This window comes from Ambystoma mexicanum, chromosome 14 (genome assembly GCF_040938575.1).
Source record: "Ambystoma mexicanum isolate Mex_15411 chromosome 14, UKY_AmexF1_1, whole genome shotgun sequence".
Taxonomy (NCBI): Eukaryota; Metazoa; Chordata; class Amphibia; order Caudata; family Ambystomatidae; genus Ambystoma; species Ambystoma mexicanum.
In genome coordinates, this window is record NC_090940.1 from 281659669 (window position 1) to 281675523 (window position 15855).

Consider the following 15855-nt stretch of genomic DNA (forward strand, 5'->3'; position numbering starts at 1 on the left):
GCCTGCATCATCTCCTGAGAGCTTAAACCTTGGTTGCTCGTCCAAGCTAACAAACAGAGAACCTTGGCTGGGGTGCTCTGTGCTTCTACTCTGCCATATAGAGGGCAGGAGTACAGATACCCCCCTCCAATCTTTACAAGCGCCCCCAATCGAAGGATGTAGCTGGGGTGAGCAAGTATTGCCCACCACCTCCGAGCACAAGAAAGGTGTGCCCTGAATTTCACATGTGCCTACCATTAATGTGGTTACAGAGTACTGTTCAATGAGCATTACGTCAGGGATAACTTTTAAACCAGCCTTGTTAGTCAATGGCTGGTCCCTCTCCGAGGGTTTTAAGTACAGCCAGCCCCTTTTCCGTTATCATAAGTTTTCCACTCCTTAATTTGGACATATTCTAGCTTCACCTCCGCTCTTCTATTTTTCATTTTTTTTTGTCAATAGGCAATCGGAAAACAGTCAGCCTTACCCTACCTTACACAGTTAAGGGTTTACAGGACAGGTGCCTTACCGATGGTCAAACGGCCTCTTCGCCCGCGACTCCCAAGACTACTTTCCACTCCACGTGCAGTCCGCGCCACGCTCCGCACCAGCCTGCTAGTTATGAAGGCAATGTCTTATTCTGGCAAGAGGCTCCACCCAGCAGAGCAACAGCAACTGAAGAAAGACCAGCAAGACCACGTTTCACTCCACTTGCAGTCTGCACTGCATTCTGGAATGCTGGTTATGAAGGCAATGTTTGATTCCAGTGAGAGAGGCTCCACCCAACAGCAGAGCACAGAAACTGAGGAAAGACCAGCAAGACCACTTTCCACTCCACTTGCAGTCCTTAGATAGCAAAGCATCTGCCATTGGTATGTACCCTTCTATGGGATAAGTATTCTCCCCTGCACCTACGCACCATTTATTGCATCAATAACAAACTGGAATACCTTCCTTCGGAACTCTCCAGTTTAGCCTTGGGGTTACAAACTCTTTAAAAAACAGGCCTGATTGTCCCAAATACGCATACTGTTTCCTGCCTGTTGACAATTAATTTAGAACCTAAAACTATTGCCTGAAAGCTGCTCTTCCACATATCAATTTCTTGATTATGTATCTTGGTGTTCTAGGTCAGAAATCTACCATTATTCTTCCCCTCATCAGATGGCATCTTTATAAATTGTGAGAAACCAGAAGGTGTCTCACCCACTAGTCCCCGGGGATCTGTCATCGAGGTGACCAGGATACGGCCATCGCTTTTGGGTCCTGTTCCTGGGGGTGGACCAGTGCGGGAGGATCACCTGGGTGAGGGGTCTTTCGGGGAGTGTGACACTGGATGTTGAGACGTGGCATCACCCTCCCGCTAACACCTTTAACCCATCGTACCCACTTTTACACAGACAGCCCGCTCTGGGAAAATACAGACTCACACACAAGCTGTTTAACTGACATATCACAATATTATGGTCAGGCAATTACAGACAATCACTCACATATGACTTCCATTACACTTCCCCACATGGATAAAAGACGGAGCATGAGTGCACACTCTGAGTGAGGCAAAGCAAAGGAACAGCAGGTACGAGTTTGCAGCTTAACGAGGGGAGAAGGACAGCAAGGCACAAGAGGTTCGTGAGAAGAGCAATGCCCTTGACCTTTCCAGCAGGAAGCCGTTACTTTCAAGAAACCTTCAATGTAGAATGCGCAAGACCAGGCAACCAGGCTGAAGAATCCGCATTGTGTGTCAGAGATATCGAAGGCCCTCCCCCGTAACGCACCAAGGCAGGGAGATCAGCAGACGCCTTGGTATCGTCCTTGGCTCCAAGAACAAAGAAGCAATAGAGAACAACACAGCCGATGAGTTGGAGAGGCCGATGGCAGGCCGGTCTGTGTTTAAGTCAAGGTTGCAAGCGTCAACATTGTAAAATGAGTGCTGGAACGAACATTGTTAAACTCGTGTGTAGAAAACGCGAGTAAAGCTAAATTGCTGCTGAATGTTTGAACTTCATAATGAAAGATACGATACGGTTGACAGAGTGGTCCAGCACTGTGAATATGCTCAATCAAAGGTGTACTGTATCCTGACAAGAGAAACAAAAGTAGAAGATTGATGTGAAGTGTAATTGTGTGAAGTGAAATGAAGTGGTCCTGCAACGGTTTAAGCAAAACCCATTGCACATTCAAAAGTCTTCGATTCTGGTATCAAGAGGATCTCAGCCCAGACTAGGGGGATCCGTGGTCCGAGCCCGAACGAGGGAGTTAAAGTTGTGAACATTGAGGAAAAGAAATCTGAGACTGGACGAGGGGGATCCGTGGTCTGAGCAAGGGAGACCAATTGTGAATCTTGTGGCAAGGAGGTCTAAGCCCGAACGAGGGGGACCCATAGTCCGAGCCCAAAGGAGAGAGACCAGTTGTGAAATTGTGAATGTGAAAACCCTGACATAGGAAAGGAACTTTTGTGTTGTGTTTGTTATAGTCTTGACTTGACGCGTCATGAAGAATATATGGGCCTCTGTCCCGAAGTTCCACACAGGGAGAGAGAAAACTACTCCCTGTGTGAGCTTTGAGACCACAGGTGGTTGTTGTTTCGCAGGATCAGACGCCGCCGAGGACTCCAGAGCTGTTGGAATTAATTCAGGTATTAGCACAAACAAGCACAGTACTGTAAACAATGTAACTGTATTGAAAAAGGGGCTTACCTAAGTTTAATGGAAAGGTGCTAGGAACTCTGAGGCTGTGGTGCAAAGAAGCGTCAGCAATCCATAAAGCCAGGCGCCAGAAACTCAGCGCTGGCTACACACCTGATGATCCTGGAAGTATTTGTGGCACTATGGTACTCGTGGATTACTTGGAGGCACCGTAGCAGTTCAAGGAACCTCGATACAGATGAGTAAGTGACAAAGCAGAGAAGGGTAATCCGAAACAATCCGTTAACCGTTAGCCAAAAATCCAAAAGTCTGTGAATCCGAGCAGAAACCAAAACCACAAATCCAAGGAGCAAGAACACCAGTCCGTTATCCGTAAACTTGAGGTCTTTTTCCAATGAATCAAAGACGTGAATCGAGAACGCAGAACAGTGTTGTGAAAACAGCTGTGAAGCGGCGAATGATCCGAATTGCGCGGTTTTTATGTCTGCCGACTCCCGATCACGTGAGTGGAGCTCAGGGCACGTGATCGGGAAGTCGGCCCGAAAATAGGAAGTGGTTACGGTCGGCTGTCCCATCCCGATCGCAATTTCCAAGGCAGTTGCCACTGGAAACGAGGGAACAAACGAAGTCGCCCTCTGACAGAGCCTTTGAGCGGATGACGCTTCCTCCGCACCACAGGTAGCGTGACATTATGAGGGGCTGACTGTGACTTGGGGAGTCTAGCTGTGTTATGTGTCGGGGAGTCCCCGGGGGTATGAGTGTTATGAAAAACGGTGTGACTGAGGGTAGCCCTCCTTCCGCGCATGACAGTTATATCAGGCCCTCAGCAATAAGAGACTGTCATTGGGAGAGAAACTTTGGTGGAAGGTCCTGGTGCCTATGTGTTGAACTGTTACCTTGTGGCCAAGAATCCCGAGTATGTGCGAAGCGTGTACATGCCGCCTTGCCCCATGCTGAAAATGTGGGCAAGGGGAGCCAACTTCTCAACCAACATTCTTTCTTGAACACTTTTTTTTTTGCATACATTGTTACCCCACACCATTTGTATCTAGCAGTAAGGATTGGCATTAGTTTTTTTTTAGTATAGGCCCTTTTATTTTGACAGACTCTGCTAGGACTGCGTTATTATTTGATGGTTGTAGCGTGCTCCCATCCTTGGATTTAGATAGGTGTTCAACAACCCATTTGAAGTTCAATAAAGACCCTTGAACTGTGATCAATTGTGTATTTCACTGTTTGATACCATGCCTTCCTTACAACGTCTATTAAGGAAAGCATGCTCCCCTCTAAACAATGGATGTAGATTCTCATCCGTTTTCTCCAAGTTTGTATCCTCAATGTCTAAGTATTTGTCAGAGTCAATCATTTCCATAGTTGGGAATAGAACCTATTGCTTTCCTTCCTCTTCTGACTTAGATATACATTATACTGATTTGCATGAAGCCTCTTGCAGTGTCTGAAATCATCGATTTCTCCATGAATGCAGAACATTCTAAAATTGTCTGCTTAGCCATCTCCAAAAACATCGAACTTCCCCATGCAGCAAATGTGGTGCATCTAAAACACTACCAGGCCTTTCTATACAGGACTGTATCAAATTTACATTGAGGAGTAGTTGGACATAAAATGTGACCCTACACTAGCCTGGAGGCAGTCCAACTAAGATTTATTTTATTTATTTGTAATTTTTATAAAGCGCTACTGGCCAGTAGGCCTAAATGCGCACAATTACTAGGGAAATTATAACAATCAAAATTGGCTTTCCAAGGGTTATCTTTGTGCCAAACTTCTGACGACAAAGGTTACGATCATACAAAAGTAATTTAAAAAATAAAATTAAAAAAAAAAAAGTAAAAAAGAAAGACAAAACACCCTTCACAATGCCATGCATCGAGTCGACATCGCTACACGCTTCTCTGTCAAAATTAAATTGCAATATCCCCCCATCCACATAAACTGCCCTGTAAAATGACACGGCTAATATAAGGGCCACTAGTGGATTTGGTACATCCAATAGCGGTCCAAAGCGGGTAGACATTTGACAGCAGTTTCCTTTTCTGAGGTTATCTAGCTGTCAATTGTGCTCAAATAAGCAAGCCACTTCAAATCATAATATAACCCGCTCCCAGACCACTGAACGGGTGCATTTATAAAGGAATGATGGCAAGCTTCCATACTCATTCAAGCGCCTATATGTTTTCTACGGTAAACACAAGCTGGAACCAATAATTGTCCTGCAAGAGAAACGTGCAACAGATTTTATGCCAACTTTGACATCCTGATCAAAGACTACAAATGCAACTAGAGGTGGATAGGATGTGTACAGTGAAAGCCACAACAGGGGAAGGGGCAAGAGTTAGGAAAGAACGCATCTCCTGGATTAGTCTGGTTTTGTTTATGATTCTGCCATAAACGGGGGCCTTTGTTCCTGCCTCTCCCAACCCAAGTACCTGTAAAACGCCAAAGAAAACCACACCATTGAATCTCACATGCGCGTCTGTTGGCATTTCCCATTATCTTTATGACATTAAATCAGATTACTAGCTGAGAGAGTAAAGGCCATGTACGCCATTTTGAGGACAGACAGAGTAGTCATGGGACATGCGCAGAACTGCAGACTGATGGCATGTCTTGTGAACCACTACTCTCAGCTCGTGTGTGCATACAGCTTGGCATCCATCTAGCCCCTCATTTGTTCATAACCTGTGGAGACACTGATTGATCACAATCTGAGAAGGGGTTGAGAGCTGCTCGTCCATGTTGATGTGTTCTTCAGCGTGAGCAGGTTCACAAGCCATGTCTCAATGTGTAAAGATGCATTCAAGTTTCTCTTTTCCAGTGCTGCCTCTAAACTACCAACAGTCAATTCTGTTGGAAGTTGCCGTAGCTATTGATCTTGTTACATGACGGGATCAGCTACTAGGAACTGGGGTGGTCTGGCCGCTACCTGATGGGCCTCCTATAGGGTGGAAGAACAAGCGAGAACCCACAGGCTTGACAGGCTCAAAGTGTGGTATGACGGACACACACTAAGGTGTTACAGGGCCATTCTTTCAAAGCCCCCAAGCGAATGAGAGCAAGGATTTCTACACTAGCATTAAGTCCTAGTTCTCACACAGTTTCACACATATTGCCTAACAGCCAGGAAGCATGCAGGAGCAGAACATTCCCCAAGATAGACCTAATGCAATGAGCGAATAGATGTTTTCCAAGCCAAACTGGCAGGACAACATCACAAGAAATAATCACAAATCCTGTGCAGAAGCAACTAAAAAGTTCCCAAACTCTCAGAGGTACAGATAACACCAGTCCTCGCTACCAAGTAGAGCTGCATAAATGAGCTGCAACTCACCATTTGGAGCATGCGGTCCAACAGACACTTCTGCAGAATCCATTAAGGGAAGTACAAGTTAGGAAGTACAAGTTGGAAACCAATCTAAAACACAAACAAATCCACGGTAGCCACAGACAATCTGAAGGGCCCAATAAAGTGCAAATTCCCTGGAAGCACTATGAAAGAGGATTGAAAAGGAGTATGTTAGGAAGCTGGTACACTATCAATGCATCTATAACAGGTAGCCGAGGCCTTAGCCAACATGCAGCAGCTTCTCCAGAAAGAGCTTACTCAGAGCCTCAACCCACATGAGGACAGACGACTTGGAGGAAGGTGGACCTAGTGGATGGTCCTGGACGAAGGAGAATGAGGCCTAAAAGGTGAAGAGCTTCCTTTACCAAAAACGACCTGTAGCAGGAAAGAACATAATATCAACTGCCTAAAATGGACCTGAATTGGGGCTCCGCGAGTGGGGCAGAATCCATGAAAGTGAATGCTGAAACCGCCAGGTCTGAGAGAGACCTATTACGAAAGCTGTAAAAGGTCAGGAAAAAGGTCAGGAAAAAGCCTGAGGTCTACAAGGAGTGTTGGGGCAAGTACTATACTTACTGAGAAAGCCAGAGGTTGAAGTAGAGCCTAAAAGAAGCATGACACAAGGAGCAACAGAAGCCGAAGGCTTGGAGCAGTATTCAGAGAGCTAGTGAAAGCAGGATAACTGGAAGAGTCAAGAAGATTGTAAGTAAACCATGGAAAAGCCTTCCCAGTAGAAACATTTTATTTTTATTTTATCAGATATGGGCTTTACATTTAAGATTTGCATTGAAGAACTATTTTGTTGGCCAAACCTTGGACATTGTGTTTGAAATTTTAGGGTAGCCAGGAGGCAAAAATATGTGTTAGGATTAGTTTTGGAACATTCTGTTGGCCACACAGCTTGAAATATCTTTGTAGGATAGGGTGTCCCAAAGAGGGGCAACGTTTATTTGAATTATTATAAAGTGCTATTTGCCAGAAGGCCTCAGAGCACTACAAAGAAAACATAACTTACAAACAAGACATGCATAAATAACAAAAAATACACAAAGGAAAGAAAGGCAGTGAGAAAAAACAGACAATGGTAAGTCCAGTAGAGCAGTCAATTTGAGGTTTCAGGCAACAATTTGAAATCAAACTACAAGTCTGAGATTCGAGGAGCCTAAGGGCAAATATTGACACAATCTCAAAAAGTGGGGCAAGGTACTGACTCCACACCCTAATATACAGTCCCTATTCCTCTGAGCGCACTAATCAGAGTTCTATTCTGCGCAGCAACTTCAAATCGAAGCATCAAACAAACCCCCGGCCCAGATCTTGTATGGAGCCAAGCAAGAACTTTATTTAGAAGATCATCTTTTGGTTCATGAGAAGGTTTCATAACATTAGTAATAATAAAGTTCCCATGGTCCAAGACCAGTTCTCTAATGGATTCATCCTTAGGCATGGTTATATGAGTTTTTCTTAATCAAAGATTATGATTCTGTCGTTGCTCATTTCCTAAAAAGGGAGGGAGACGATGGTGCAAATTTCAGTAGTGACGTGGACTCAGGGCTCAGATCAGCTCGAAAAACCCCTATTGTTTGTGAGGGGTTATCTACTTCCTTAGGAGACAAATCTGTTTGAGAGGAGCAGTTAACTTTATCGATGGTCAGGCGTTTAACAGGTGGAACATGAAGAACTGTTTGATGATTTTTTTTCTATATTGTTGTGAGAGTGATGTTTTCTAACAAATGTATCTAGTGAATCCAGCCATACATCAAAATCATGAAGAGTATCAACGATTCAACTCTTTGACGAGTGTAGCCTTAGAGTGCCTCCAGGACTCAGAAATAGTATTTCTCTCAGAGCCTGCCAAAGAGTATAAGGGAGGAGCATGTTAATATTTTAAAAAAAAACATTCCTCCCAAGGAAACGTTGCCAAAGGAGGAGTTAAAGGTTCTAAGCTGCTTTTAGAGCAGTTTTCAGGTATCGCGGCCAGAAGGGCGGCCCCAAGGGCTGTTGGTGTTTTTTTTTCTTGTTGAGCCTTAATTTTTGAGCTCATTGGTTGTTGAACCAGCTCTGTGCATTTTATTGGGGTAACAGTAGCCTTGTCAAAGGTACTACTGAGGTCAGAAGCTCAGTACTCTAAGCGCCCATTCGAGGAACAGTGAGGCAGCTGGCGAATTAGGAGCCATGTTATCGGATTTTGATAACAATGCAGCGTGAGAGGTGCTACTTGAAAAGTTTGAGGGCTTCTGTAACACAAGGGTGCTAGGTGTGAACATTAGTAGATTGAGAGCACGGCTGCTATGGAGCACAGCTGCTACAGGAGACAAACACCAGGGAGGAATAGCAAAGTATATCGCTCCACTACCGACAGAACATACCTGCTAATCTGTGTTTTCCCTCCAAGTCGCGCTTAGCCCCATATCAGCCCGCCTCAATAGCAGATCATAGCCAGGACGTAGAGAACTGCACGCCCGTTTCAGCGACGGAGGGAGCAGGGCGTTGCAGCTGCAGCCGTCACTGTCACGACTCCGACAGGAATCTTCGACCGCCAAAATCAACGACGGAACAGCACCGAGCAACACACGCTGATTAGAGGAAAGAACCAGTCAAACGACCAGAAACATGTCAAGTTGCACTCCAACAGGCGTAACAGCCGTGTGACAGCCGCTTCCGACGCTGTGTATGTGCCTTGTCTATTGGCATCACTCCAACTGCACATCTTAAGGGTAGGTTTTGGAAAATTACAGTTTGAAACTTGACCTCCAAAAAAGGTGCTGGATTTTGGAAACAAGCTCCCCATTTTGATAACCCATTCAGACAAATGTTTAGTGTATATATCTCTATTATTTATAGATTATCTCATAGCTCCTATAGGCATGTGGTCCAACTCTTTGCCTGATAACCTGCTCTATTAGACTTCATCTGAACCAGATCAATACCATGTCACATGTATCATTACTCGGCCTTACCACATTTCCATCCAACACCCTCACATTTTGTCCCCCATATCTCGTCTGCCAGATCTATAGAAGGTACCTGAACACAGGGTTGGAGAGGAGAGGCTATGGGTCGAGTGGGACAAATCTCCATCTGCCACCTCGAGGGGTACCATCACATAGCAGGATGATTCTACTGGCCCCCCAAACCTTGCTAAACTGTCTGACGGTTTATAGTGACATTTTCGAATGTAATAATTTCGAATGCCTTAATGTCGAATGAAAAATGTCGAAAAAAAAATGAATTGGTTTTTTTTTTTTAATGGGGGGTTCCCCCAACCCACCGTTTTTTTTTAATTGACACTTTTTTTTACTAACTAAACCCAAAAAAAACGAAATAAAAAAAAGATATATTCGAAAAAAAAAAAGAAAAAAAAATTTCGACATTAATGCATTCGAAATTATGCATTCGAAACGTTAACTGGATACCGTCTCTGACATGTGACGGTCACACTACTCAGTAGTCAAATCCTTGCTCTTAAAAATTCTACGTTATGGGAGGCCAATTTGAATTACTAGCCAGCAGATCGCCACTTCCAATATGCCAAATTTGACTTTTTGCTTTATTGTAAAGGGAGCTTGCAGGGACGGGCAACTTGTGTCACATTCATTGCAGTGGTTCAACTGATCCTAGGCACAGTCAGAGATGGAAATAACACAAGGTGCAGAATATTTCAAAATGTGTCTTGGTTCTTTAAAAAAAAAAAAAACACAGGCAGAGCTGCAGATCAGACAGAAAAACATGTATCAGAAACATCAACAGTTTTGTCTTTCCTATTGTGCACCATTTTCTTTTGTGTTATGAGCTATTTATTTACTTACTTTATTTATATAGCGCTGCAGCCCGCGGGCATGAGAGCACGTTCCAAAGAGACAGGACATGAGGAATCAGAGTACGGGACAGTGGTAGAGCCACACATGTAGGTCAAATCAGGCTTAATGCATAGGTATATAGGAGCCTAGCAGTGTTACTTAAATAGGAAGGTATTAAGTTGTTTTCTGAAGCATAGATAGTTTGCTTCCAGCCTCAAAGTCACAGGTAGTTCGTTCCATTTTAGGACACTTCTGCTCGTGAAAGCCCTGCCTAGTCGATTCACCTATTTTGCTGGAATTATTTGAAGGAGGCCTTTATTAGTTGATCTCAGATTACGGCTTGGCTCGTGCCATTTGAGTTGCTTTTTAAGGTATGTGGGGGCTTTAGCATACAAACTGCGATGGACCAGTGTGAGAGACTTAAATATGATTCTCTCCTCAATGGCCAACCAATGCAGGTCTCTTCTGTCATTTGTAATGTGCTCCCTTCTTGATTTGCCAGTGATAGCCCTTATGGCATTGTTCTGAATCACTTGGCATTTCTTCAAGCATTTGTTATTAGCGCCTAGAAGTAGGGAGTTACCATAATCTAGTCGGGAGAGTATTGTTGCTCTAGCTATAGTAGTGCTGTTCTTCTGGTTAAGCAAAGGTCTGATTTTTTGAAGTAGTTTTTGATGGTATTGGCAATTTCTTTTCAGATTGCTCCCAGTGATGCCTGTAGGTAGACACCCAGCGTCTTTAACTTTTCTGATATTGCAATGTATGCCTTTTTGATGTTGAATAAGGAGTATGCTGGGCTCAGTTTTTTTCTGGCATATGGAGATCCAAAAATCATTAGCTTGGTTTTGGTACCATTAAGGCACATCCAGTTTGCCTTCATCCATCCTTCAATGATGTTGTATATGGATGTCAAATTTTCACTGTCCAGCCCATAGTCTCCACTGAGTTCAAAGACTAACTGGGTGTCGTCGGCGAAGTTAGTAAAGAATATGCCGAGTTGGGTCAGCATTGTGCACAAGCAGCGCATATATAAGTTGAATAACAGAGGGGAGAAAATGGCTCTCTGTGGAACTCCACAATCCACTGGTTTGGTTTGAGAGGCGTGATTGCCCCAGATGATCCTGGATGGTCTATCTTGTAAGAAGGAAGACACCCAATCAGTGGCCTCTTGTGAGCAGTTTCCTGATAGTTCCAAGTCTTCTCGGAGCCTCCGATGATCGAGCAGATCAAAGGCTGCCGAGAGGTCTAATAAGATCAGAAGGCCTGTTTTGCCTTTGCCGAGGATACCCAGCATTTCTGTCTGCAGATCTAATAATGCCGATTCAGTGCTGTGACCTGTCCTGAAGCCCGATTGTTGAGGGTGGAGGAGATTATTATCCACATATTCTTGGAGCTGTTCAGTGGCGATCTTGTCTAGTATTTTTAGTAAGAAATTACAATTTGTTATTGGCCTTAAATTGGCGGGATCTTGTTGATCTAGTTCTGGTTTCTTTGGTAAGGGTGTTACTGGTACTGTTTTAATTATGGTAGGGACAATTTGGTCCCTGAAGTACGAGTTTACCATTCTTCTGAGAAATGGAGCGACAATATCAGCATTTAATAGTATCAGTTTAGGCAACAACACGTTTTCTGTGCATGAGGTGCATCTAATACTTGAAAGAGTTTTCTTCATCTATTCCAATGATATGGGTGTAAATTGGAACTTAGGATTTTGTGATCCAAACTTGATCTCACATGGGTTTGTCCGGGATAGGTGGGTTACAATTCTGACAATTTAAGATGGTTTCTCTGGCCTTGATGATTTTGTTGTGAAAGCCCATTTGGACATTTTCACAGTTTAGTTCTGATGGTTGAAATGGCGGAGTGAGAGCTTTTGGTTTATCAATAGCTTTGAGGATCTGGAAAAGTTTACAGGTGGAATTGGAAGCCGTGCTGATTAGTTCATTATAATGATTTTTCTTGAGTTCAATGAGTTTTGTCTTGTATCTGTTATCTGCATTTTTCCAGTTCATTTTATTTGATTCTGTGGGGTCTTTTGACCATTTCCTTTCTAACTTTCGTTTCTCCTTTTTTAGTTTGATGGCATCAGTGTTAAACCATTTTTGATTGTTTATATTAGGCCTAACTTTTTTATTTTTCAAAGGAGCATGGAGGTCTAGTAGTTCTTTTATGTGTTGATTATATATCAATAGGATATCCTCACATGGATTGTCATCTTTAGTATTAAGCATAATTTGATTTATGCCTTCCGATAGAAACTTTTCAAAAAAATCACTACCACCATTCTATCTTGTACTGTTTTAGGTGAATTTCTGTTTGAGAGTGAGTTGAGCTTCGGTTTTATAGTGGTCTGTCCAGATACATGGGTATGTTCCCAGCACTGTTATATCTGCATTGTTTTTAATTATCCAGTCAAGCTGGTTTCCAGTGACAGCTGTGGGGGTCTTTGTTGATTTGCAGCTCTTCCTCTAGGTTAATAGCTTCAGGGTCATTGATATTGCCCCTTCATCTGTTAATATCTCAGAGGAGAATAGTCTCTGTACTAGATGTTTTGAGGTTATTCAAAATGCTGATCAATTCGTCATTGAATTCAGAGATTAAGGACAGGGGCCTGTAGATGACTATTATGTTAGTACAATCATTATAGGTGGGTGTCAGTTTAAGATGTATAATCTCACATCTAGTGCACTGTGTAGGGGAGGGGAATAGCTTGAGGTTTTGTTTGGCAATTATAGCCACTCGTCCACCTTTCCCAATCTCTCCGTTTTTGAAGTAGATGGTATAATTGGTTGGCACTGCAATGTCTATGGTGGGGTCCATTGGCTCCTGTAACCATGTCTCAGTGAGACATAAGATGTCCAGGTTGTCATCTACAATATAATCATGGATCTCCTGAGCGTGTTTGGTGAGTGATCTAGTATTAAGTAGTGTGATTTTAATTTTGGAAGGTTTAGAGAGTCATTCGGAGTACATGTCTCTGTTGTGATTTTAGAGCTAAGGTCTGGTGACTGTAAAGTACAGTCATTCCCCTGAGGGTGATAATATGGGGGAGTCTGGTCTGGAATTAATGTAGGCTTGGACTAGCCCTTGGTTCTGTAAGATCGTAGCATGGGACAGCAGTTGGCAAAATCTAGGATACCCCATACCTGTAGATTGATTGCCGGGTTATATATGGTGATTTTGGCAGAGTTTTCGGCCGTGAGCCGTGGGACGCCGTGGACCGGCATAGACCGACTTTATCGCAGAAGTTTTCTTTTTATTAGTACGCTTCCTTAGAGTGCGCTTCCGGTATTCCTTTTCAAAATTTTTTAAATCAAACAGAGAAACATCTTTGATCGATTAAACACATTTTTGTTTTTTTATTTCCTTTCAAACAGAATTATCTTCTTCAAATAATTATATCCATTCAGTCTCTCAACACGTGTTTCTCCACGTTTAACGCACGTGGTTCATCAGGAGAGTTTTCTATTTACAAAACAACAAAAAAAAAAAAAACATTTTTTTCTTCCTTAGCTATATAAAATACAATGTATTGTTTGTATATAACAAGTTTGGTGGTCGAGGCAAGCCACCAATATACATTTATCATACTCACCAATTATTGCATTTTTTTCTTTCCCTTTAGTTTAATAAACAATTGTCCTTTCTTAACTTCCAACTTTTTGTTTTTTGGATTTCAATTCCTCAGTGAATTTATTTAAATAATCTAATATTTAATATAATAGCCGCAATATACACTTCAACAGGTGCAGCATCCAGGTAACAAACAAATCATTTATTACTGCACAATTAGAAATCGCCAATTTAGGAAACCAAAGCCGCAAAGGACTGCAAAAGTTATATAAAAATATTTATCGCAGAAGTGCCTGACGTTTCCTTAAGACGACGTGGGGCACTCTGGGAACTGTAGTTCCCAACAGTATGTGTGCACGTGTGAGCCCAGGGAGGCAGGAAATCACGGCAGTGCACAGGTAAGTAACAAGAAAGAGCAGGAATAGTTGTCCACTTGGTACTGGAGTTTAAATCTCCAGCAACCACAGTGACACCCAGAGTAAATGCAAACTTTAATTCAATGTAATCGTAAGTTTTAACAAGAATGGTTCCATTCATTCAGGTCTCAATACTTTCAAATTCAGTTTCAAAACACTCGTTTTTCCCCAATGCTAGTGTCACAGAAGGTAACTGGGTTTCAAATTTAGAGTCAGCTTACCACTACAACAGTACTTGCTGAGGGCAAAAAGCAATTTAACAATGGCGCACTGCGAGCTCCTACTGCCGACTAAAGGCAGACTAACCTTGAGTGGAATCAGGTTCAGGGTCAGTATGAAGGGGCCCGCCGGGACCGGCGTAGACCGGTTTCGTCGCAGAAGCGTAGTTCCAAACACTCTCTGCATACAGCAGGTATTGACATACTTTTCCAGGTGCTCAAATTGCATGCATGTATTTGCATCAAACCCACATGAACTTAACCCAAGAAAGGCATTCCCATTTAATGCCAGATACATCAGATGCTAGATATTGCCCAACACACACCAGATGCCAGCTACTGCCATACAGTACCCATATACTCACATTACATAAAGGTATCCTATGAAAGACCAGATACTTGCATCATATTTATATAAAACACACAAGACTTCCCCCTAGAGCCTGGGATATCTAGAGTCTGGTGGCTAGGAGGATAGCTCATGAGTTATGCACTCGCCCATGGCAGGGGGACAGCCATCACTTAGCAAGTTCTGACCCTGTCATCCTTTCAAAATCAGTACATTCAGTGCTGGTAAATTGGGTAATAATAACCATCAATACGGCACTGATAAGTGGGGGAAAGCCAGGATGAAGCACTATGAAGCCAGGTTCTGATGACAATAATATTTGCGCAGTTGATCATCCACAGAATAATGAAAGACTGGGGTGGTGTGCACATTCAAACCTCCTGCCAGCTGGTTGCTCACAGATTCCAGCAGTTAATAATACATTAATAGACTTCCATCTAACCCAGACTTTTTTTTTTAGTGTCCCCTGCGCCAATTATGTCATCACTACATCAGTTTTCCTTTCATGGCCACCAGACGCCGGGCCATGGAACACATAAGTGGAGATGGAAGGAGAGTGGCCCGAAACACCAAGTAGGAGGCTAGCACCTTTAGCAGTGGTAAATAGAGGAGCGTTGAGTCTCGAGATGCAGCAGAGGTCGTCCAGGACAATCGCATAAGGCTTTGATCCTCATCAAAAACCCGACAGGCAGACAAGGAATGTGGGCAACAGTAAGAGCAGGATGCATAAGGGTCAGAGGGGATGAAAGAGCTCTTTAATACTCTTGGTCCCCAGCAGGAATGAGAAACATGGAAAACGGGAAAAAGAAGAAGAGCAAGCTCCTCAACCACACAAGAAATGCTGAATACAGGAACTGGGAAAGAAAAAATAATGAAAAGCAAAAAGGACGACGGCACAACACCACAAACTGGAAAAGAAGGTTCCCTAAAATGGACCAATGTTAGACTCCAATTGTGAGACTGTATAACTCGAGAACTATTAACTCCCCAAACTAAAAAAAAATAGCCAATTCAACTGATGAGGCAGCCCAGAAGAACCAAATGATTTGCTTTGCAACCACCCCAAACCTATTGAATTTAGAAAGAAAAGCTTGAAACTGCATCTCCTGTACTGGTATTACCTGAGACCACCACGGCGAAACACGCTGGACTTTTCAAGGTGTGCTGTGCCATTTCAGGATTTCATTAATTACATTGGGCCTCATTACGAGTCCGGTGGTAAAACCGCCTGGTTACCGCTGGACTCGTATTACCATTCCGCCTCCGTGACTCCCGGAAATACCAGGCCATTACTACCCTGGTGTCCCGGGAATTCCAGAGGCGGAATTCGGTAAATCCCCATTCCCATTGTGTCCCATAGGACTCAATACGAATGGGGAAGCGGAAACACCAGCACCATCTCGTGATGGTGCCGGTGTTTCCACGTCTGCCTGCAGGCAGTCGGTGTTAAACCCGCCAGGTCAGACCTGGCGGGAACATCACCTCCCGCCTGCAGGAGTCGGGAT

At 43.4% G+C, this 15855-nt stretch overlaps 1 protein-coding gene across 1 annotated transcript in view; it reads right to left on the minus strand.

The window, feature by feature from the left end:
* Positions 1-15855, minus strand: part of DNAAF2 (dynein axonemal assembly factor 2) — a 241419-nt gene that overhangs the window by 222678 nt on the left and 2886 nt on the right. The window lies entirely within an intron of this gene.